This window comes from Ictalurus punctatus, chromosome 3 (genome assembly GCF_001660625.3).
Source record: "Ictalurus punctatus breed USDA103 chromosome 3, Coco_2.0, whole genome shotgun sequence".
NCBI lineage: Eukaryota > Metazoa > Chordata > Actinopteri > Siluriformes > Ictaluridae > Ictalurus > Ictalurus punctatus.
Window position 1 is genome coordinate 33,266,239 of NC_030418.2, and position 26,265 is coordinate 33,292,503.

Genomic DNA, 26,265 nt, shown 5'->3' on the forward strand with positions numbered 1-26,265 from the left:
GCTGATCTGTTTGAGCAGAGTGTACAGATGAGGAGGTGAGAGAGCTGGAAATGATTAAAACATCGCTCTCTTTAGCTAGAGATGAATAAAGCGGGGCAGTTGAACTGCGTTATGGGAAACTCCAGGGTCGGGGATTCGATTCCCGCCGCAACCGTGTGTGTGTGGAGTTTGCACGTTCTCCCCGTGCTGCGGGGGTTTCCTCCAGGTATTCCGGTTTCCTCCCCCAGTCCAAAGACATGCACGGTAGGCTGATTGGCGTGTCCAAAGTGTCCGTAGTGTATGAATGGGTGTGTGAGTGTGTGTGTGATTGTATCCTGCAATGGATTGGCACCCTGTCCAGGGTGTACCCCGCCTTGTGCCCAATGCTCCCTGGGATAGGCTCCAGGTTCCCCGCGACCCTGTAGGATAAGCGGTATAGAAAATAGATGGATGGATGGATTATACGTCGTTCAGGGTCTATATACAATAGATACGTCCTCAAAAGACGTAATGCAACGTTTCGTAGGAAATGTAGGTTGAGGATACTTATCTTTAGCGTTATTCATCCAAGAACTAATCACCTTTTCATCTAACACCATTACTGTTACCAGTTCTTCGTAATAAAATTCTCATGAGCACGCGTTTGTCTCATCAGCTCCTGGCAAAGATGTCTCTTTTTCTTTTCTTTTCTTTTTTTTTTTTTATTGCTCACCGAGTTGCCACCTCTTAATTAGCTTCCTGATATGACACACAGCCAAACAGGGAACATGACTATCTTTGTCATGTGAGCATTTTTTCGATGCTAAAATGGAATTTAAAGTCGACGTTTGCATTCCTGAGTCAACACGTGATTCACGTGCTTCCTCTGGGACACGTGAAGCCAATCGAACTGCCGCTCACGGGGCATCGAGACACACTCGGAGGAAAGCGCTATCCGCTCTCTTCTATATACACGAGCTCACAGATGCCCATGATTGGCTAGTGTCGCTGCGATTGATAGAGGAGAACGAGCATAAGCCCCGCCCACTCGGAGAGCACAGACGATTCTTGCTCTCTTGGATTCCCCTGGCTACGGACGGCTATGCAGTCCCTCCAGGATTCCGCGATTTTGCGCTCACAGACGTTAACGCAAAGTCAAGCACACGCCGCGATATTCGGAGGAGCTTGCAAATTTAAAACGAAAATTTCCGCCGACTTTATAATCAGACAATATTTCGTATGCAAAATAGGACCTGTCATTCACTGCATTACATCACCCAAAGTCATATCCGTGCACTTTTCTTCGGGACTGTCACGGACCGCCTAATGCTTAGTTCACCTTTACGCTGTGTGTATATTAAAATCTTATAGGACATAAAGAAATCACCGAGAAGGTATACTCCACCATATCACAACATAATATCACACGGTGTGTCTCAATTCCCGGAAAGTTCCAGCATGCCGTATGACTTGCTCTCTGCTCACCGTGGTGTTTGGCGATCCGTAGAAGTTTGTTTCGTATTTCGTCACCATGTGACACGGTGCTGATGCTCTCGGGAGGAATACCGAGTCTGTTAATCGCGTCTTGTAATCGAATTTTTTTCCTCATCTGTTCTCTCACGGGTTCCGTGTCGCTTCGTCCTGAGGCGACGCCGCACAAGGCCAGTACGATTTCCGTGAGCAGAAGCTGGATGTTGACAGCGACAGAAATATCAGAGGCTCTTGTACAGGGATTTGTCCTTTCTGCGTCTGCTTGTGTTCGGCGCCTTTCCTAAGACGAATCAGACAGATCCGACACGCTCGCCTGGGCAGAAATCTAATGCAATTAGAGGCGGTTTGACAGGTAGGCCTTTCTGCTATTAGCCCTTTACCCTGCTTTTATTCTCTGGCTGGAACATTCAAAAGGGCTTCATAACCATCAGAGCCACGACGTTAATGGTGTTCTCTGAATGTGAAATGTCCTGCACTGACTGTAATGAAGTCAGACAGCAATCTATTAAATCTCCAACAGTTTTTAATTCACGAGAACACTACTGTATCTGAAGGAAAGTATATGAAAGGTGAAGGAAAGAACGGAGCATCTGAGATCAGACTCAGTCCCTCTTGTATCACACATTTCCTGCTTCAAGAAGAACTGGAGGTTTCAGGAAGAAAAATCCCTTCCTTTTATTGTGGCTCTGTAAAGAAAATTGACAGCTTAGCTATCGCCGCTGTTCCAATAAGCCCTGGAGAACACCAGTGACTAACTCCCTCTGTGTTTACCCTCCTTTGTCGGCCAGGAGCAATTACTTGTGATTGGATCAGTAGAATCCTGTTTCATTGATACTGGGTGAAGCTTAGCTGCATAGCAATCCCGAGGAAATGCCGGATGTCGAGAGATTCGAACCCTTCCACTAGAGCTCCTAAGAAGTGACTGTAATTCTTTGTCGTTTTCCCCTCTCTGCTTTGCTCCGTTTTTCTTATTTTGCAAGCATTGCACAGACCCGTCTCTGACGGTTCACTCGTGTATCGCACAGTGCTGCGGTTGCACACAATGCCTCCGTTATGAGATGGACAGCGTTGATAACCACGCGCCGACACCGATAACCTTTTCTCGATGTTTTAACGAGGACTGAAATCAGCAGGAGGAAAGGCGATAGAGTTTTACACAGAGCCGGACTACACACTCATCCCGTCTGAGGAAGTCAACAGCCAGGTCTGGCTTTTACTGCCAGATAGCGCGATGATAACGAGAGCGTAACCGAAAGGAGGAGGAGGAGGAGGAGGACCAGAAACAGTGCTGCACAGCCTCATGCATTTTCAGCTGGCTCTCCTCAGATCCTGTGTTAATCCACCCGTGGTTACGTCAGGCCAGATAAATGAGGAACGCTTTTGTCACTTTCCATTTGCATGCATAGTGACAAGAGGAATAGAGATGGAGTAATTGCAATTCCCCTCGGTGTCAAAGCAGAGAAAAGCGTTATGGTAATGGACAAGTCGAACCGACACTGGGGGTGATTTTGGGATGATTTGAATAGAGCACGCACACACACGCACACACACGCACACACACGCATGCTCAAAGAGACCAAATCGCACATCGAGGCCGAGTAACGTATTGCGTAGCAAGAGTTTGGATGAAATTATAGAGTGGAAAAAATGAAGTCGTGTCGTCCCTGTCACAAGAAATTCCATCTTTCCTCACCAAGAGTTCCGTCTCACTGTGACACTGCGGTAGTCTTCAGTAATGGACTGCTGGCTATGAGCATTTTAACAGTAACCGTATTATCCTCTGGAAGAACGAGTTCACGCACAATTCCCATTTATTGCTTAATGTGCGTTCACCTGTGCAGACCACACGTGCAGTCCGAATGCCACAGAAATATCATTTTAATGCTGCGGGGTAAAAGGGAACGATGAGACTTCTTCATCGGCGATGTGTCGGAACAAGCTCGGATTTGAACGAGGTATGAAATCAGCCTTTGGTGCATGGAGCTTCCTTATTGACATATTACATTTAGATTTGTGGTATTTGGTAGACGCCCTTATCCAGAGCGACTTACATTTATTTCATTCATACATCTGAGTAATTGAGGGTTAAGGGCCTTGCTCAAGGGCCCGACATTGACAGTGCTGGGGTTTGAACTCATGACCTTCTGAGCAGTAGACCAACACCTTAACTGCTGAGCTACCACTGAGCCGAGCTAGTTACCACATATAGCCGTAGGTCAAAAGTATGTGGACACCGGCCCATCACACCCATATGTGGTCCTTCTCCAAACTGTTACCACAAAGATAAAGCACACAACTGTATAGAATGTCTTTGTACACTGTAGCATCATATACAATTTCCCTACAATGGAACTAAGAGTTCCAGCATGACGATGCCCCTGTACATAAAGCGAGCTCCATGAAGATAGGACAGGACATGGTCGGAGTGGAAGAACTCGAGTGTCCTGCACAGAGCGCTGACCACAACCCATCCAGTGTCACCCAGATAAGGACGGGTTCCCTTCTGAGTCTGGTTCCTCTCAAGGTTTCTTCCTCATATCGTCGTAGGGAGTTTTTCCTCACCACCCCTCGCTCATTAAGGATAAATTCATACATTTAAAATCTACATCCTGAATATATTTATTTCCGTAACTCCGCTTTGGGACAATGTCCATTGGTAAAAAAAACGCTATCCAAATAAATCTGAACTGAATCGAATTGAATTGAAATCCCCACAGCCACGCTCCAAAATCTAGTGCAAAGCCTTCCCAGAAGAGTGGAGGTCGTTATAACAGAGGTCTGGAATGGAATGTTCAACAAGCGCATACCAGTGTTACGGTCGGGTGTCCACGAACTTTTGGTCACACATCGTGCTGTTTTTTTTATTTTATTTTAAACGACATCCCGAGCTTCCAGGTCTTGAGACGCCTCGTAGGTTCTGCGTGGTTCTCGCTGGAAGAAATCTTTTGTGGAGATCTGCGCAAACGTGCTGTAACTGGAAAGAAACAATTCCTTCCTAAAAAAAATAGAAAAAATCAACACCCCCTCTGAATATTTCTGCCATGCTTTAGTGTTAATTAGAAATGATGGAATAACCACAAGCATGTTATTATAGAGCACCGAGCCGGCCAAGAGGATTTTGCAGATCCTCTCAGGTCCGTGCTTGAATTTACACGTGAGTTTGATCACGTAAAGATGAAATTGATGAATGACATTTTTATTATTATTATTATTATTATTTTTGCATTCCCTTGTCATTTCCTTTCACTGTGCAGCACACTGTTGCTCAGGCAAATGAACAGGCCACATGGAGTTACTGAACTAAATATCTAATTGAGCCGTACAGGGATGGAATCACATGCTGGAACCTAATGGAGCAGATTCATTTTTCCATCTGTTCGCTTAATTCATCACCATAAGGCTGTTTTGCGGTAATTGTGCATTTTCTCACGAACGGTACTAAAAATGATAATTATATTTCTTTATTACGAACGATTTTTATTTTTTTATCTTTGGCTTCGCGCTCTATTCACATTCGATATTTTACCACGTGTGTTGTAGATTCAATCGTGCGCACAGCATCATCAGCACGTAGCGCAAACCCGACTCGACCGCAGCAACAGCAGCAGCGGCGTCACCCTGAATCTCTCCAGAGAGAAACAGTTTAAGCCTGATTACTTCGATTCGCCCCGTGAGGCGATAAGAAACACCATCTCCCAGATTAAACGGCATTACATACGGGGTGTGTGTTATGAAGCAGTGTACGGCGATATAAAAGCACTTCATCACCACCTCATGAAACAATGAGAGATGGACCTATTGAGGCTCGTGAGCTCCATTAAGCTAATAACTGTACTACAGGAGATGGAAAACCTCTTAAGGACCCTTATTGTTCAATCACTCCTGCATTTTAAGAAAGAGGTTTGACCCAAAGTGCGGCGCATGTACACGTTAGCGCGATCTTTTTAACCGTCAGCGTTTTATTTTAAAGCAGCTGTCCGATCCTCGTTGTTTATCCTGAACTATATGCATCGAGACACAGGGGTAAATTTATAGCGGCTTTGACTGACTCCTCCACCCAGGTGATTGTTATTCAAGGAGAGCGGGCCCTCTTTTGTTTTATGGCTCCTCTCCTCATCGAGTGCAGATTTATGGCATTAAAATCCACCGCGCAAGGTGATATTTGTCATCGGCATAACATAACAGCAGTAAAACGAGACAGTGGGTTTAACTCGGACCGAGACTCCGAGTTTCACGCCCGTAGGATGGCGAGTCATGACTTTATCATCGGCGTTTGGTGCGTAACAATCAATCACGATGATCTCAGGGCTATTTGTTTGCTGTTAATAGTGCCGAACAGGAAGTGTTTATGATCTTTGTACCGACTCACAATGTTTCATTAATAATTAGAACCATTGCGTTGAGTCGTGGGGCTGGGAAACAGTGATGGACCGGGATAGCAGGTAAGGGAAATGCAGTGAAATGCAGTTCACGGTGAAGTCAGAGAAGAAAGTATATTCGATGGAAGAGAATATACCGAACTTGGTGGTTTGCTCTGGTAATAATATGAAGTCATGGAGTGACGATCAGTTTTAATAGTACTCTGAATATCTTAAAGGAACGGTGTTGGATTCGCTTTGAAACGCTATATTATGGCATTGTAATAAAATAAATCACGTTCTTCATACATTTTATTATGAAACATTAGATAGATGGATGGATGGATGGAGTTTATTGATCTCTATGGGGAATCCGGGGATTTCCTCTCTGGGATCAGGTGATCAATTGGAATTAGGGGAAAATGATGAAACGGTTATTAACGAACCTTTTCGTCTCAGTCAGCCTTCTACCGTGCGGTCCGTACAGGATTTGGCAGATCTTTGCTGCGTCTTTGTTCAAAATCTGCGCCGTCTCTTGTGCTTTTTTTTGTCTGTTTGTTTTTGTGGAAAACTACTCGACTCGAAATTTTGAAAAATCGCGAGCGCCTCCGGATATTTCCGAGTTCGCTCGTGGATTCCGCGTTAATTCCTGCGATCGCGAAATCGTCGAGGGACCGAGCGCGCACTCCGCACGCCGCGTCTGATTAGCTGTGATTTTAATACGGCGGGAACCACGGCCCGTGCCCTTTAGCCTTTTTCAGATGTAATTGTTCACCGGCAAGCTCTTCCCTCTGCATTCAATCGATCGCTAGGGCCTGTTGGTTTTCTTTCTCCGAACTAATCACATCACCCTTTGTTTATCCTCCACCTCATAACTGAATTGAGATCGATTGAGAGCATGTCTCATACCGTCTCAGTCGTAACCCTTAGACTATGAATCAAACATGAAGGAAGACGCTGGAAGATTCGAATTAGAATTGCAGATCACGCCTTGCGCTTGGAAACGGTATAAATTCTACGCATAAAAAGTTCTTATGCTATTCCTTTTTTTTTTTCCCTTTCTTTTAATCTCTTATTTTCTCTGTGAATATAAAGCCAGTCTGAAAGCTCAATTATAGCAGCGAACCAACAATCTCCGAAACGTTCTTGACAGTAATTAGAACGAGCTTTCTAATTGTCACCACTCATGTCTTTTACCTTAATTGGAGACCTATCTGCAGACGGAGGTATTAAATTCGCTTAATGTAGAACGTGGCGTATTAGCTGTTTTACTGATCTGTCAAAGCAGAGCTCGGTATACCTCGGGCCTCCTGTTTGACTAGCATCTTTCTTCTTTCTGCCCCTGTAACACATTCAATACATTCATTCCCGTCTTAAAATCAACTCTGCATCTCCGTTCTTTTACTCCATGTGGGTCAATGGGAAGAGAAAAAAAAAAAAAAAAAAAAGCCCTCATTCAGTGCATGAAGCTATCACGGCGCATTAAAAGTCCCTAGTGTTATTAGCATATTTGCGAGCCGTTTTTAAAGAGAGTGATCGGGCTTAATTAAATCCCAGCAGAACGCATCTGAATCCTTAATGGACAGAAAAAGAAAACGGAAACCTGAGCCGAGTTTTCTCAGTTTGTGTTCGGTGTGTGAACTGAAAGAAAGAAGTAGATTCAATATTTATGAGAGGACTCAGCACCGCAAGACGGATCGGCTGACTGACCTGGGAACAGTGAAAAGGCAATATTCCTGCCGCACGCACGTTATTCCCTATGGGCAGAATAATTTTTTTAAAGAATCACCTGGGCTGTGTGTTTGTGTGCCAGCGGGTATAGAACGAGGAGGTGTGAGGAAACAAGTTCTAGCTCTGAAAAGTGCAGTCAGTGGATAGATTAGAGTGTGTGTGTGTGTGTGTGTGTGTGTGTGTGTGCTTCCTTATCTCTGATAGCCCATGTCTCAGTCTCGGTATGAGTTGCTGCTTGGCCGCTTGCCTCCTCTCATTCCTAACAGCTTTGGCCCGAGGACTGCACTCTGTCACACTTCATGCACTTTGCCTATTTGATGTTAGCCATCACACACACACACACACTGCTTCTGAGAGCTCCTTCCAGGACCTGCATCAATCCCTTAAAACAAAAAAGAAAAATTAAAGGCTTTTTTTTTTCTTAAAAAAATGAGATTTTTATGATTACGCTTCAGTACGAGGATGATTTACTCACTGGCTTCAATTCGGCCTGTTATTTGGGTTAAATCAGAACGGAACATGAAGAAAACGAGACCAGGCGTCGCGAGCGAGACAGCAGGGTATAGCATATAGCAGAAAGAAATGCCACCAAAGCAGATTTACGAGTGGTTCTGACATGGCGGACGCTCCCGCTGTTTGGCGGGGTCATTAGAAGACGAGCTCTTCCGCGTTCCAGTTTTTTTTTTTTTTTTATGGCGTCTTGGCCGCTCATGCAGCTGATACTAATTACACATGACTGTAAAGATTAATGGAGGACCTCGGCCCGACGCGTCTGCCAAATTTACCTTTATTTGACCTGACTGATGGATAGGAAGCTGCTTTAAAGATTTTTTTTTTTTTTTTTTTAACAATTTGACAGATCTCTTGGGTCAGTGAAGATAAAATTTGATTAGCCATTTAGATTCAGCTTTTTGAGTTCATATTGCACATTTATAATATGCATATATGCGCAGTTAAAAATTCTCTTTAGATATATTTGATTGTAGCCATGAATTTCACCTTCGTTTATATATATATATATATATATATATATATATATATATATATATATATATATATATGAAATATTCATCTTTCTGACCACAATATTGCAAAGAAAATGACTCTGATTTACAGGCGTTTATTTCCCCTTTGTATTTCCGAGCGAATTTATTCCTCCCTCATGACTAATGTCACTTATTTTTACCTTCTGAGAGCGATTCGACTCACCCTGACCCCAAAGTCCTCTATAGAGACTCATTAAATTGTGCGCGAGTGCAAAACTCTGACTCAAAGCTGTAATGAAAGAGTGCCATATTTCAGTCTTATTAACACCATTTGCATGCTAATTGTCAAATCGGATGGTAATTGCAGGATGAACATTTTTAATGTCTTCTTGAAGCACCGTATCCACTCTCCCACAGTCGCAGGGAGTTGTGATGGAGTTTTAATTACCGCATTAAGAGTTAGATCGGATTTGAATCCTATTTGTTAACAGAGTGGTAACAAGTACCACAGCTACATCTGTCTGGACTTCTTTCCATGACGGGCTTGGAAGAATGTTCTGGTGCCGCGATTCCTGTAAGTCACGGTGTGCAATACAGGATATAGTAAAGATGCTCCACAGATCGGGTTCACGGATTTCTACGTCATTATTTCCGTATAACAGTACGGTCTGGAGTGTGTTATTCCTCGTATATCACAGCGTTTTGCCAACGATTAGACCGTTTATCAACGAACGAAACGTCACACCGTGTGACGGTTTGGTGCGAGATTTAACGTCGTGGAACGTCTGAGAGACAAGTTTGTTCCTTTTCTCACTTACGTTATAGCTGTGATAGACAGTCATTCCCTCAGCAGCCTCTACTTCACTCTCTCTCTCTCTCTCTCTCTCTCTCTCTCTCTCATAAAGTGCTTACAACTGAGACACCGTTCGTAAAAGTTCAACAAACGTCTCCTTCACCCCACCAACAATTATAAGCTTTACGTCGTCAAATAACGTTTATTAGTATTAGATTACCAGGAGCGTGTGCCGTACAAATCCCTGTGTACGAGCTGTTACTATAGAAGCAATGACGTATCAGAACGAGCGCATTAATATCCGGGACGGGCGATACGGGCTTAAAACTATATCACGATATTTTCTGGTATTTATCGCGATAACGATATCACCGACGATATGAACACAGTACCGTGCGCCACTGTTTTATCGCCATCTTGCGAGCCTCAGAAACATAAACATTGATCTAAAACTAAAACTGATTTTTCTGTAAACAAACCAGTTCCAGATCGTAGACGTAGCTCATCGTTCAGCGATAAACTCCCCTTCGGCTTCACGTCCACCTTCCGACGTACCGCCTCTGATGGTATACGGGAATAGTGCGCACCTTCCGACCAATCAGATTTGAGCGTTCACCAGAGCTAACGTGATGCGATAAAGTGATACACGCTAGTCAAGTGCATTAATACAGACACAATCGAGGTGACTGTATGTAATAAGCAGGAGAGTCGTGTGACAGCTTTACACTGGATTTTATTTTTATCAGCGTTCCAACACACCCGCGTGTTCCCGATCCGGAAAGGTCATATGTCGTCTGTGCTGATTAATCTGACGAGTAAAAGCGGGTGCGTGGGTGCAGCAGGTAGACAGGATTAGGGTTGTCAGAAATACTCGATTCTAAAAATCAAAAATAAATCCTTGATAACAATTTCACGCTTGACAGCTGTCAGAGATTTCCCTTCTTCTGGGTTTCTGACTTTGATTTTGTTTACTTCGTACACGTGTTTGTTTTGGTTCCTGTCCTGTCTCCGCCCCCGTCATGTCACCGATCGTCTCGTGACGTGTCTCAGCTGTGTCCGTTTTTCCCCCTTGATCACGTTTAGTATCTAAACCCCTCGTGCGTCTTTGTCCAGGCGTGTTTCCGTGTTTTCCGCCAGACCCGTACCAAGCCTCGACCTTTGTTCTGTTTCATGGTTTTCACCCTGTTTTGTCCTCACGTTTCTGATTCTCGTCCAAGACCCGTTTTCGCCGATTGCCGGACTCCCCGCTTGTCTCTCGACCATGTTTTCGCCCATCGTTTGGATTCGTCCGCCTGCGTCTCTTCGAATAAAGCTTTTAACTGCACGTCAGGGCTGAAAAACTAACGATTCATTTGCTGATCGATTAAATCTGTCGATCGGTTTAAAAGGCCGGTTTTTATTTTCTGTATTTGTATAATTATAAAAACAGGTTCTTTCACATTCTGCCCGTTTACAGATAAGGATGTAAAGGTAAAAACGTCATTTCTGCGCTGATGAAAACACGTCTGGAGCACGTTAGACGGCACACGTATGTGTCGCAGCGTCCCACACGACGAGCCACGTTAATACACTTACGCGTTCGTTTGAAGCGCTTAATATACAACATCCTCACGTTCTGGACGACCCGCATCGTGTACTTTTCCCGCTCACTCGGTGACCTCCGCTGATTTTCAGATGGGTTTTATTCATAGAAATGCGTTTTTCACCGTCACGAAGTGACGTCACCGACGGGGGGGTGTTATCCACAGAGACGTCACAGACCCGACTAATCCGTAATGAGATTCGTTGTCCATGATTTAAACGATAGATTATTATCGATTATACGTTACGTGACAACGGCAAATCGTGAGGAAGACCATTCAGCTTCGTCACGGAAAACAACATCCAACAGGCTAGGTCTCAGCAAGAAGAGGCGCAGACAATTACTATAGAGGAATGTAGATTTACTCCATTACAGCTTATTTAACATTGGCGTGTGTTTATAAATACTCTCCAATTGCTGAATGAGAAAAGAAAAAAAAAAAATCGAATGTACTTATTCACCGCAAGTGTGAATGGAAAAACTAAAAGGCCAGTCATGTTATTTTCTTGCCGTGGAGCTTCTTCTTCTTTGTCCATCCTTGTATATTATTATAATTCACTTCTCAGTCTTTTATAACGTGCTGATAAATGTTCCTGGTGGATTGAACAGATTCAGACTCGACATCATTAAAGCACGATAAGAAACCAGATCAGCATCTTTAACAATGTTTTGAGACTAAATTCCATCCAGAGAGCTTCAGTAGAGTCTACAGAACAGTGGGAAGGTCCTCGCTATTTAAACACTGTGTGGTTCACACACCTGTGGCGTCGTGAGATTGCTTTGACATCAGGGTCTGGAGGTGTGAATTGCCGTGAATCCACAGGGGTAAGTTTTGGAGGATGCTGTTGTTGTAAGTTGGTGATATTTGGTGCCGCAGAAATCCCGCTCTGTTTGGAGATGGTTGATGCTGTTTGACTCCTCGATCTCGATCTTCTCTTTACAGAGTGCCACTTGGTCGGACAAGCGAGTGAGGAATTTGTCGTGTGTTGGGACGGGGTGTAATAAAGCCACTGTTTTTTGTTGAACCAATGTCCCAATCTTTACATTCATCACTAAGTCATGTCCCGGATGAAATTTACAAAGGTCCTCCGCACCGTGTGTGCTTGTTGAAGATCCTATTCCAGATTTATTCCCTTTGCTGTTATAATAAGCTCCACGTTTTCTTTTCTGGGAAGGCTTTCCACTAGATTTTGGAACATGCTTGTGGGGATTTGTGTTCGTCAAGCAACAAGAGCATTACTGAGACCTGGGGTGCAGTCGGCGCTCCGGTTCATCCCAGAAGTGTTCTTCCACTCCAACCTTGGCACACCATGTCTTCACGGAACTCGCTTCGTGCACAGGGGAATTGTCATGCTGGAACAGGTTTGGGCATCTTAGTTCCAGTGGAGGGAAATTGTATATAATGCCAGTGATCCTGACCCTTTCTGCTCTCCGGAGCTGCCCGATCCATCCTGATGCCCTACCTCTAGATGGAGCTCTCATCAACTGGAGGCTACATCCTAGAGATTGCTTACGATGGTACCACTTGAAGTACCATGGAAATTTTACTTTCTCTTACTCTCACACTATCCGTCGTTCCCCAGATGAGGACGGGTTCCCTTCCGAGTCCGGTTCCTCTCGAGGTTTCTTCCTCGTATCATCTCAGGGAGTTTTTCCTCACCACCGTCTCCACCGGCTCGCTCAATAGAGATAAATTCACACACTTAAAATCTCCATCCTGTGTTTATGTTTCTGTAAAGCTGCTTTGAGATGCAATGTCCATTGTTAAAAGCGCTGTACAAATAAAACTGAATTGAATTGAATATAACGCTACAGCATATAGAGGCACTATACTATTGCGTGCTTTGTGGTAAAAGTTTGGGGAAGAACCACGTATGAATTTGACGGTCAGGTGTCCGCATACGTTTTCCCGTATAGCGTAAATATTCTACGTTTGAACTTCTATGTAATTACTGCGCATTTTGCATAATGATTGTTCTTATTTATGTAGCTGCTACTTAGCTTACAATTAAATGTGAACAATATTGAGAGTCTCTATTGTATTTAGCTCGTGGGCCTGTCTCTGTGCTTGCATCCTTGTACCATCTGCTGCCTGCTCGTCTTGTAAGTCCGTGCGACTAAGAGCGCCTGCTAAGTGAATAAATGTAAAACTAAAACCCAGCAGAACAGAACATTATATCGGCAATAACAGCGCACGTATTGTTTTTGAAGAATAGCCTCATTTGGCAGCTCTTTTGTCAACGTAGAGATTTCAATCATTGACATTCAGAAGCGAGGCTGGTACAGCTGGCACAGTGCAGTGACACGACCTCCCTCTGTGTTTGTCAGCTGTATGATTGACAACTCTCTCTCTCTCTCTCTCTCTCTCTCTCTCTCTCTCTCTCTGTCTCTCTCTCTCGCTCGGATCTTTTCTGACTCTTCATCTGGTGTCTAATGAGAACTATCCGGCTGACAAAAGGGAAAAAACAAACAAACCTGAACTCATATTTTCACTCTGTCAAATTATACAGAGAGCTCAAATTCAACAAGGGGCAGAAAGTGGAAGCTTCAAACCTTCAGATTCTTGAAGCAGAATCTAGTTTTGTTGTGTCACTTCTGAATAATTAAGCAGAGACGAACCTCCACGAGTTTCCCTCAACAGATCTGCTAGTGATCCACATAAGCGGTTATCTGCACAGCTCTTTGACAGAGGTGTCTTTTCGTCAGTGTTATTATTGTACACCCCGTGCCTATCTTGATCTTTTATCGCAGTAACAACGGATCGTATTTATCAATCGTTTAGTAAAATCGTATGTAAACGTTTGAACGCGCCAAACCAGAGCTATACCTCCTTGAAGTTCTCGCCTGGTGTCCCACTGAAGCTAAGCAGGGTCGAGCCTGGCCAGTACCTGGATGGGAGATCTCCTGGGGAAAACTAAGGTTGCTGCTGGAAGTGTGTATTTGGGAGGCCAGAAGGGGGCGCTCACCCTGTGGTCTATATGGGGCCTAATGCCACAGTATAGTGACGGGGACACTGTACTGTAAAAACAGCACCGTCTTTCAAATGAGACGTTAAAACAAGGTCCTGACTCTCTGTGGTCATTAAAAAAAAATATCCCAGGATACTTCTCGTAAAGAGTAGGGGTATAACCCCGGGGTCCTGGCAGAATTCCCCCATCGGCCCTTCTCTATCACGGCCCCCTAATAATCCCCATCTCTGAATTTCACTCTCTCCTTTCCACTCATAGCTGGTGTGTGGTGTGATTTTCTATGTTGATCGCCTGTAAAAAGCTCGTTCTTGACACGGCTCGTCTGCATGTAGCGACGCCCACAAAACTCCATAAAAGGTCAAGTACGCAGACAGTTGGGAGCAAATGAAAGATCAGGGTAAAGTCTGAAAGGCTGAAGTGGAAGTTATTTTGACTCGCTTCTAAGACGATAAAACTATTCAACAATATAAAATAGTAATAAATAATAAGCGAGCGCTAAATCTTCCGTCAGCTGAGGCATTTGTTTATGGCTTTATGGCTCTGCGCGGACAGAAAGGCCCGGTCCTCTGTTTATACGCCATTGCTTTTGTCATAATTGAATGATTCTTTTATTTGACTTTATTTATGGGTTTGTGTTGGCTTTCACAAAATGTTCCTGATGATACGCTCAGTCGCTGACCCAGTGAACTAGGATGAGGATGTGTTTCGATAGAGACTCCGAAGCTCTTCTGCTAGTCGCCGTACGCTGTAAACATAATCAAATATAAGCAATCTAACATACACAGTATATTTCATATATAAAAGCGCAGTAATCCGTGTAAATTGTATAAACAGAAGTCGATCAGTCAAGGTTTACATTAGTTATTAGTTACATTCGTCTTCTTATGCATAAATGCACACACACTCAAGAGCAAGCAGAAGATGTGCTTTAGGAAATTCATAATCATTTATACCTCTTGTCTACGATTATCTCCAGGGACTGGCTTTGTCACTGTCACTTCCTGTTTGGGTTCATACTCCATCTCTAGTCTTTAGGTGCATCCGAATCAGCTCCCTAGCTTGTGAATCAGTATGTGAAGTGAATTCAGGCATTGATTCACACTGATGATTCAGTTTATGGTGACACGACGACGTACTCGCGTAGTAGGTCGAGAGTCCGTCGGCCGTTTTTTTTTCTTTTCCTCTTTTCGAGCTGAGAGGCTTCAGAAAATATGACGTCATTTCCAGTAAGGAAACGTAGTGAGCGTAGTGTGGGATATTTTAAGGGAGTGGAACATTCCAGTGCACTGGAAGGATTTTGCGATTTGAGACAGCCCTTAAAATGGCCGACCCCCTGACCAGTGCACTGATTACTGAACTAGGAAGCTGATTGAGACGCACCATTGGTAATCTAGTCTAGTCTTCTAGCTGCTTCCTGGTTTGGTCATAGCTCCGCCCAGTACCGCTTGTCTGATGTAGACCCTTAGTTCCAACCTTTTTTAATTTCTTTTTTTTTTTTTTACTACATCTAAAGCAGTTTATGAAAGCAAAAAGAGATGGAAAAGCATCAGAAAACAGCAGCAGCCTTGAACAGTCTAATAGCTTAATCATATCATTATAAAACCTTTAGAACATTTGTAACTGACATTATGGTGTCTAAATCCACCGGATGATCAATTGTTATCTGCGCTAGAGTGCACATACGGCAGGGTGTCACACGGAATCTGGTCACTGTGACCCGAGGAACCCGATTACGTTCGAGTTTCACCGTGTCGATCTGGTGCTGCGGCTCTGAAACCGGACGAAACAGGTCAGAAATCCTTGCGAGATGGAGAACCACTGAGAATCCTGCGTTCCTTCACGGGGAAGAGAGTGTTACAGGATCAGTATGCCATGTAGCGGGATGTCGTATAGTGTGAACGTAACAGATCCGGGTCGTTATGGAGGTGTACGAGAGCTGCTTTAACATCACACACCAGAGCTTCACTGACAACTCTGCCTTTGTGAGGCTAATAGTAATAGAGAGCTAGATGGCAAAAAATTCATTGTAAAGAGCAAAACGATCCCATTTTGTATTCTGTTCTGCTGTGTGTGAAATTTTTGGGCACTGACTGCAAGCCAAAACGCAGCGCACGTGATTAAAGGACACACGTAGAGGGAGAGCACATGTACGTCAGACTCGTTCTCCCAAGTTTGCAGTACAAAGAGGAACACATCTTGTTATTCAGTACAATGAGTCCACGAGCTAAACAACTACAGTAGACCCCCTGTATCCGCAGGGGGTAGGTTCCGATACCCCCACCAATACCCCCCCCCCCCCCCACCCCATATCTTCTTCTTCGTTCTTCGATGCTGGACAGAGGGATTAATAACGTCCTGGGCGGGCCCAAAAGAGAGTTTATTCCGTCACTCAGAATGGTGCGAAATCTAAGTTGCGGATGTTTAGCGCATTTCCGGAATTTCCTATTTCGTTTTCTCAGACCGCAGTCAACCGCCGCGCCGTTTAACTTCCTGTACACAACTGGGTAACTATACACATTCCACAGCGAGGATGAATCGTGAGCAGGGTGGCTGAATCACGTGAGCGCCACAAGCATCATTCACTTACAAATACAGTACATGCCTGTTTACAAGAACATTAAAATCCCGAGTCCTTCCCACGCTTATTATTATGCTTTATACCACAGCGCAGTTGAAAGCTTGGATCTGATTGTTCAGAAGGTGCGCATTATTTTTGTAGAACAGCATGAATTTTTTCCCCACACGACAGCGCCGTCTGTCCCGTGTTACTCCTTACGTATCGGATTTCTTCTTTTGTTTACCGACGCCTGTACGTTTTAGTCCCCGTTCCTCCTCACTTTCATTTTCGCAACTCTCGCCCGAGAGAGTGTCACCCGTATGTAATAATATTACACATTTTCCGTAAGTCTTGGCGGAAGGACGGTATTCAACACTTTCATCTTTTTAATGTAACTGGAAACTGTGTTGGAGGATGACTTGAGGCCAGAGCAAACTCACTCAGGCTGCCATTTGATGATCCTGGTTATAAAGTAAATTTCTCCTCTAACTCAATGTTTATTGGAGGTGGGAGGAAACCAGAGAACCTGGATGAAACCCACAGAGACACAGGGATTTTTTAAAACGCCATTTTTACGAGGCAATTAACATGGGGCGATTCCAGATCCCCGAGCTAAATGAACAATTTTGGCAGATTTGTACATATAGGAAATGTATATAATCACGATTGAGGCCATTCCTGACAATAAACCACAATATGTTCTTAATATATACCGATTATTCGATTTTTTTTTGCATCATTTGGACTTCGGTGGCCGATTTAAGCCTCCGAATCTACAAAAGTCCCAATGTCATTTGAAGAAACTTGTAACACCTTCCTTCATCATCGCTAAACATTGTTCCCGAACGTGTGTGACCCAGATTCATCTTCCTCATTTCCATCTCCGAGATTATTTTTCTCGCCTATCGTACCGAGCCTCTCTGCTCGTTCGCGTGTAGCCAGTTGTTATTTCTAATGTTTGGAAGCAGCGAGAAGGTCTCCTGAGCCTGGAGTCATTTACTTTAAAAATGCTTCCACTAAACAGAGGAACTCAGAGCTCAGAGGCGTGGGTAATAAATCCATCGCGCCTCGCTCGCCTCGTGCTAATACTTAATCAGCTATCAACGGGCTGCCGAGTGCTCTCCAGTCCAGCAAGTGCCCTCGGAAACGAGTCTGTTTCTGAGATCGGACGGGTTTGTATCTGCGCTTTAACATCGTACCTAATTGGCCTTAGTGGGTAGTTGCGCGCTCGACACCACCTTAAAAAGACGCCTGAATTAAAAAGGACTTGTCACTACAGTCCTATTAAAATGCACCGCACAAACAGCTCAACATGTGCTAGGCTGATTAGCATAAAGCCAGTCGCAAATTAGTCGCTGTTTATTCGACAGCGTTTTCTGTTTCTTTCCTTACTCGCATCTTCACCACCGAGCGTTTTTATATTCCACCGCAGATGTGAGAGGGGAACCGGGTGTCCGTTTCCTCCACACCGTCGTCTCTTCTCACACGGCGAGCAGTCAGCGATCGTCCGTGACCTCAGGCCCCGTCAGACCTTTCTTCCTGTGTGTAAAAGAATATATTTAAAATGTGCTGATTCAAAGCCACTGGAAGTGAGGGCGTTAGATTAAGAACAGGAAATGAGCCCTCCAGCAGCGAACGGCGAACCGATCTGCCGCTGTTCTTTTTATTAATCCTGCAAACGACTGAATATCCTCACGGATATATCGTATAATGATATCCTGGCAGAGGCGTGCGCCGTGTAACGCTTACATACGAGCTTGACTGTTTCTCAGATCCACAGCAGCGACGTTTGGGATTAGCCGTTATAGTAAGGCCGCAAATATCAGTAATTTGGGGTTTTCAACATACCGCCGAATCGAAGCCAAACAGTCTATAAGAATAAGGAAAAGCTTAAGAGTTGGTTTATTTAAATGAGTTAATAAAAGACAGCCAGCAGGAGAATACGAATGATGGCTTTTCTGTGGGAAATCATTCAATTCATTCTAAATAAGGAGCTTAAAACGCCCCCTTAATCACCTTTTTCAATCGATAATCAATTGATGTTCAATAGATAATGCTAGAAAATCAATCGATGTTCTCTTGACAAGCTGTCTTTCACCGCCTTAACAAGGAATATTTATTATTTACACCCTTATTAAGACTTCTTTGCATGTGATTAGTAGTTTTATGGAAAGAAGGGTTCAGCTAGCTGGGATTTCTATGGCTCCAGAAGGTGAACTCGAGAGCCAACGAGAGCGGTTCATTTAAGTTCAAGATTTCATCCATGCTAGCTAGCAGACTGGAGCAGTATAGCAAGCGTACTCAGATTTCACATGGCGTTAAGGCTGCTATCGCTGTCTAAAATCAGACGTCTAAATCTTTATTTCGGCTCATTTATGAGAGCTGCCGTAATCCTACCAACGCGTCTTACATTATGGTTAAACATTGTTTCACCGATAGCTAATTTACTAATAGCTAATGCAACCGTGCGACTTGTTGTACAGAGCTGTCACGGGCACTGAAGTGGTTTTACGCTCACTCATACAACTTGTGCTGTTGCGTCGGGCCAATTCATGTTTACGTACTCCGCGTCGGACTTATCACGGAACTACCTCTATTACGACCCCCGTGCGTTCGAGCTACACCTCTACGTTCATCTTTTGTTAGCAACAAGCTAGCCAGCCACCTGTGATGAGCAATGTATATTTCCTTCCTCATAACAGCAGACTGTAGAGTCAGTGTTATAGATTTAACAAGTGAATATGTCTGTATGCTGAGTGATCTAAAGTAGGGCTGCAACTTTAACGATTACTTTCATAATCGATCAGTTGGCCACTCATTTTTTCAATTAATTGATTAATCGAATGGACGGGGAGGCAAACTTTCAAACACAACAGAATATATGTTATTAATTTAGGACTGTTTTATATATTCAGTGCTCTTTGTGCATGCATATAAGTAAAGTTTATATTATAAAATAGTATTTATGCATTACTTTTTACGCATGCACAAAAAGCACGGAATTAAACTATAGTCCAAAATTAATACTAAAATCTCACTTTCACTTTTCACTTTCAATATAAAATGCACTCCCGCCTTAGAGGACTTGGAGGTCGCACGCTTTCTTCCTCAGTCTCGTGACGATTTCGCCTCCGTCTGATGGTGACCGAGGTCACGTCGGGAGTAAAAGGTGACGTTGACATAAACAGTAAACCGAAGAAAGTTATCGTCTGCTAAAGTTAGCGGCGTCGCATTACGGGCATCTGGCGTCATGCGCCACTGACTATGAAGTGGCTTACACTTCCGATTAGTAAAAAAAAACCTGCTAGTGTTCCTTTAGAGATGATATTACCTTTCTAAAATTCATACACTAGACGGTAGAGTACGTAGTGCATAGTGTAAGTGTGTAGTATGTCTTTCGGGACACGACTTTAGTATTTACTCTTTCGGAAAAGGAGTAACATAGTGAGCAGATCTAATCGATAATTAGATTCTTTGACAGCGATTTTCATAATCAATTATTATCTATTGTTGCAGCTCTAATCTAAAGCGAAGGGTTAAACCTTGTAAAACTACAGGGTAAAACTACGATGCGAATAAGTGGAAACATGTTATGCCTGGATTTTACGACATGTCCTAAATGCAGGACATTTCTGTCCTGGGAAAAGGAAACTAACAGAACGGACTTGAGCAAGCTGTATGCCAAGAAGAATACCAAAAAAAAAAAAGAATAGTAAGTGCAGTGTACTGTACTGTATGAACCACTACAAACAAAGCGGTAATGAAGAACTGTAGATCACGGTCGGATAATCTGATCTGCTTCTGACCTCAGCCGCACACAAGTAATATGAAAAGATCAGAAGCGATTTTCCTGGAGAAACTGAACGGTGTGCATTTTAAGGTGGTTATTCAGTAAGAGAACAATAACCTTGAACATGACTGTCCAGGCTGGAGCGAGGGCATCATTATCCAAAGGCCAAGCAGCAGGAGCTCTCATTAATCAAAATGGCAGGAGGCCTGCGTGCAGTGTTAGTTTTCTACAGTCTGTTATTAAAGACGTGGACATGGCTGAGCGCTGCCTACCTTTTTATATTTGTACCGTTTCCAAATTTTTAGTTATGTGTCTTTTGATGTCAAACCTTTGGAATGATTTCCTTCGGGATAACAACGAGAGGAAAAATGCCTGAACGTCTTGTTTTTTTTTTGTTGTTGTTGTTGTTTGTTCGTTTTGTTTTTAATAAATGCTAAGTTCAAGGACTGAACCTTTTCAGAAAATGTAATTGCGTTCGAAAACGTTAGATTTTTCCATCACGGTTAGAATAAATCATGTTTCGCAGAAAACAAAAGTGACTTCTGCGAGTACAGCAGGGCCGCAAGTAACCATTGTTTCCAGAATCGATGAATCGGTCGATTATTTATTTATTTTTTGAAAAAATTTCCTATTAATCAATATATATATATATATATATATATATATATATATAAAAGCCAGAAACTGCATCTTTTCAAACTCACAAGTTAGCTGAAAACAATCGGAGGAAAGCGCTCTTCCACATACTTAAACTCACAGACGCCCACAGTGGGCTAGCGTCGCTCTGGTTGATGCGGAACATCGCCGTCCCTACGTTACAATATTGCTCTGCACCGTGCTGGGAAAACGTCCGATCTTGAATTGGTGGCAAAAATAATCGGATTCCACGTAAAAATGTTACAAGAGTGTAATAATTCTGTCCTAACAGCGTAGGTTTGCGATATCATTCTTTGTCATGTCAGACCAGTCCAGCACTTTACAACAGACGCAGCTTGAAATGTAAGAATGTAGCGGATTTATTTATTTTTTTAAACCTGCAGTTTTGTATTTAGACGTACTGACCTGCTTCAGAGTACTGACCTGGAACAGCAATAATGGGAAAAGTCTTTAATAGCACAGCGCCGCAAAACAGCATGTTTCTTTCCGTCTGAAATACACATGGCTCGTATTTTTCCGAGTAAACTAGTTGAACCTTGGCGATCAGTGACGTGAAGCCATCTCTGATCCATCGGCATCTTATCATACCTCCTACGAACGGAGAGCTTACGTATAATTTTAGACGTCTTAGAATTTTCGACGCAAACTAAAACCACCCTACGGTCTCAACGCTCTGTATCATTATCGCAGTTTCATATCAGTATCCACATCCTACGTGAATTAGATTTCTGCAGTATCTCCTCGTCTTTGGGCGATTTCCATCTCTGAGTTGAGCTGAAAATATGAATGTTCGGCGGTGTTCCGTTTTAATATCCGAGGTCTCGGGTACGTACGCAGGACATGACCCGCGCGGACGAGGGTAACAGCCCGTTCTTCCATTCACCTTTAATCTAATTGTTTTGTTTGTGAAAGAAGGTCTTTCATCTCCAGATGAAGTGCGTCCCTTGGCTCCTCTTGTCAGCGCACACAATGGCATTAACTTTGATAGCGTGAGGCATTCATTAAAGGAGAAATATAGTCAACATTTATTATATGAGAAAGCGCCGCGTGTGTATCATGAGCCGGACAATAAGCGTGTCACAGTGATGAATTGGCTGCATTGCCTACAAGACCTTTTTCTTCCCTCCTTCAACCAGCAGAAAAGATATCGAGGAAATAATATTTTCTAATATAACACCTGGACGGGATATAGGAATACAGTTCGTTTAATGCTTCATGGGAAAATAGGATGCACCGCTCCCACCGGAGTTGCTAGTTTATTAGTTTACTAAACTGGCAGCTCAGTGCGTATGTGTATAATATTACAATCCAGAATAATGTAGTATCTCCTTTTATAGACATATGCACCGAGCTGCTAGTTTAATAGATATAAAAGTCTGGTCTTTCTGCAGAGGCGTATCCCTAACCGAACGCTTCGGATTCATTGATATCAGTTGATACGGATACGGAACATAAGCCTAGTGTCAGACTACAAACTGAGCTCTGTGAAAATATCCAAAGGCGGAAGACATTAAATCAGAGACAAAAAAAACAACACCAATGCCTACAGGCAATATTAGGTGAGTGGAAAGAACAGCTTTTAGCCAGTGTGTTGTTCTTGATGATCAGATACCGCGGTCACTGGCAAGGAGGGATTCGATGAAAACAAGAAAATATAACAAAAATGTGTGTTTTTTATGGCCACTGTTTAAACCATGGGAAGATAAACAGAGCTTGTTCCATGACGTGCCTGGTCGAGCGATACGAAGTAGGTCACGCATTTTAGTATTAAAGAGTATAACGATGCAGCGAAAGGAAAATTCTGGGCCGAAACCGAAAAAAAAAATTTAAAATCCCATTTTAAAATAGTTTTTTTTTTTTTTTGTATAATTGTGTTAATATTAGACTTTTTAATTCGTTTCATGAATTTAATGAATCCGAATTGAAAAACTACAGACCAAAAAAATGACCACACTTTTATTGAAATGAACACACCAAAACCGAAACAATATAAAATATAGCTGCAAACAATATAAAATATAGCTGCCTGCAGCAATAATAATTGGGTCAAGCCAATTATCGGCATGAGCATGAGCAGCAAAAGAAGTTTTGTGAGATGTTTTGCGTTAGAGTCCGATGATCCGAGTTAGAAAAAGCAAGCTTTCGATCATCAAAACAAACAAACATGTATTTTAAAAATAACTAAAAACAGCTACTTCTTAGGAATTTTGTCGAGTATGTGGTGCTGTTCTGAAACTGCTCAGGTAGAATCTGGGCATGATGGTTATCATGCAGGAAAGCATTCAAGAGTTGTAAACAAACAAACAAACAAACAAAAAAACACGGTTTTGCTATCTCCTGACCAGTAGGGGGCAGTGTACCGGAACGCTCCAGTTAACCTCAGGGCCTAATGGTGATGATACGTACCAAGTTTTGTCACAATCCCTCGAAGCGTTGCGGGATCGACACAATTCGTTGAAGCGCGATTCGAAAACGGTAGGGTTTATCAGAATGCTATGAATAACTTTTTGCCGTGAGTGCCTCTAGATGACGCAGGCTAATTTCCGTGCAAATCGGACAAACGGCGTAGGACGAGTCCGAAAAAAGTAGGTTTTTTCCGAAAATTCAAAACGGCTGTAAAATTTTCATGACAGAAAATGACATCCCAGGGTGAAATTGAATCATCTTGAGCCAAGGAAAAAAAAAAGAATTTCGTTTCTAGGACTCGCGGTTCAAAAGTTATTAACATAAACGTGAGTGCAAATTTGGACAGTTGATGGCGCTAGAGGGATTGAGTTAGAGACTCAAACATTTTTTGAATTAACACAGCAGACTGTCCTCTAACTGTCCGCCAAATTTCGTAACTTTCCCGTAAGCGGTTCTATATGCTGCCATAGACTCGAGAACAGAAGAAGAAGAAGAAAACTAAGAAAAACAATAAGGGTCTTCGTCCCTTCTGGGCCCGACCCCTAAATATATTATTCTTCATTCAGTTCTGTAACAATCAAATTTAACAGATTATTTTATCCAGTTATCCAAACACTGTAAAGTTCTAGAGGACTGTTATGATATGCAAAACAGCAATCGAGTAACGCGCTAGGCCTCAATTCTGTTTATGTAAACGTATTTCCGCATTAATTGAAGATTATTGTGAAAAACAGCAGTGGACCTAACACCCACCTCCAAATGTAAACAACAGATGTAGCCTCGAGTCAAGAACAAAGTTTTGCAGGGCTACACGAATTCGAATGTAATTTCTATACAGGACTGCTTTCTATTCAAGCAAAAAAAAAAAAAAAGAAAAGGCGTAGCTATGCTTGTTGCGGCACTGCTGTGGATCGGGGCGCTTTCCTGTAGAATCTCGTTGAGCATGTCAGAAAGCGAGGGAGTTTGCGCCTCGTCACTTGTACGCAGCCTTTTCTCCGGCACGCTTCGGCTCGGCGCCGCACGTCGATCCTTCAGCAGATGCATTCCTCCAGCTCTCGCCTGTATCGTTTCCCGAGCACGCCGATTTTTCTCCAAGTCAAAGTAATGTTCTTTAAATCGCGGTTCTAGTAACGTCGCGATGCAACGATAAGCACCGAGGGACAGGGTGCGGCGGCGTATATTTTCCTCTCATCGAAATTTTGGCGCTTTCTTGAAAGAGTACCATAAAACACGCACTTGTATGCATTGTTTGTGTGGAGAAAAAGTGGTATCGGTGCATCCCTTACAGTAACCACGACTGAGAAGAGAGCACACATGCACAAAAAAAGCAGACAAGAACCACCAAGGCTTAGAACGGCTGTATTATTATTATTATTATTATTATTATTATTATTATAAGAAGCAATAATTTGCAAAACCAGGCCTACACATAAGTGACAGTAATGATCATGGGAAGGCGAAGAAGGCGCTGAGGAAAACAAGAGCCAGGCTGCCACTTGCCAGACTCGCATTCATGTAAATGTTGAGCAAATTTGAAGCTGGAATCGTAATTATTAAGCATGTCTGGCACACAGTTCCTTACATTAGATTGAACATCTAGCCAGTGAGGAAAACAAAATTGTTTACAGAAGAAATATTATTTAGTACTGCGCTAATTTTTTATTAATGGCTGCACTTTCATTTTTGCACTACTGTTTTTTTTTCTTTTCAGTATTCTGACTAGCTGGGTGCAGTGACAGAGCCACTCTTTGTATGTGCAGTCAGTCAGGATTTTGTTGGCGGATGAGGTCAACATCAGATTAGCGAGGGATCAGCACCCGTCTGACAAATGACATTTTCTCAAGAGTAATGGCGCTCACCTCGCACGCACACGCAACCTTTCGCTTACGGACAGTTGATTTTTAATTTGTTTCCGTCTCGTTTCTTTCATTTGTTTCATCCGAGAGACTGCGCTATCGAGGGATACGTATTGCGATAAACTAGGTGATCGAGTACTTATTTGGTAGACACTTTGACTTCGAATGCGTGACTACTACATGCAGTTTTCTTAAGCAGAGCTGCTAATGAAGCATCACTTCCATCACCAGAGCTATTTCCAATATCATGTACAGTCCCCTCCAAAACTATAGGAATGGCAAGGCCAAACATGTTTGTGCAATGCGTCTGATTGATTTTCCTCTCTTTTCTCCCATAGACAGCTCTCTGGTCTTCATGTTGGCTTATCTTGTTTAACAACAAATGCAGCCTTTTCAGGTGAAACAGAAAGCTAAAAGCGAGAGTAGATGTTCAGAGCTGTTTACGGTTTTCTGACAAGACACACCTGGGTTGCAAGAAAGTCCTGTCAGTCACATGTTCCGATATTTCTGCTCGCCTACAGATTGGGCGGTCTGATGCAAATGTTTTGCGTTGTTTAAAGCGCACCTATTATGGTCTTGAAACGGGCCTAATTTTGTTTTAAAGGTCCCATACGATAGATTTACGTGCATCCGAGGACAAAAAACACTTTAACGTGCTCATCATTTAAACTGCAGCATTACCTTTTTTCCCCCAGTGTCTCAAACGACTCGTTAAATGATCCGTTCTAAAGGATTCATTCTAAACTCCTCCTTTCAGAGAGCATACTCTGCTCTGATTGGTCAGACAAAGGAAACTCCCACTACCGTAACGAGTTTCAGCTCCGTCTGTCAGCGAGCAGCCGATGAAGACGGGAGGCGGGGCTTTTTTTTTTTACACGCCTACTTAGGTAAATACAGGAAGTAAAGTCTGGAATCACTAACGACTTGATTCAGCTGTTCAGAATCGATTCCTTCTTTGGGAGTCGATATCTCAGTTTGTCATGCGCTTTGATTTTTGAAACTTTGCAGACGTTTTTACATTCACAAACAGCGACATATATAACACACTACATGAAAGGTGGTATGTGAAAAAAAAACATAATAGGTGCACTTTAACACATCTATATATAAATACCAGGAAATAAAAACTGA

At 43.0% G+C, this 26,265-nt stretch overlaps 1 protein-coding gene across 1 annotated transcript in view; it reads left to right on the forward strand.

The window, feature by feature from the left end:
* The window catches only part of galntl6 (polypeptide N-acetylgalactosaminyltransferase like 6), a 253,498-nt gene that overhangs the window by 1,637 nt on the left and 225,596 nt on the right, over positions 1-26,265 (forward strand). The window lies entirely within an intron of this gene.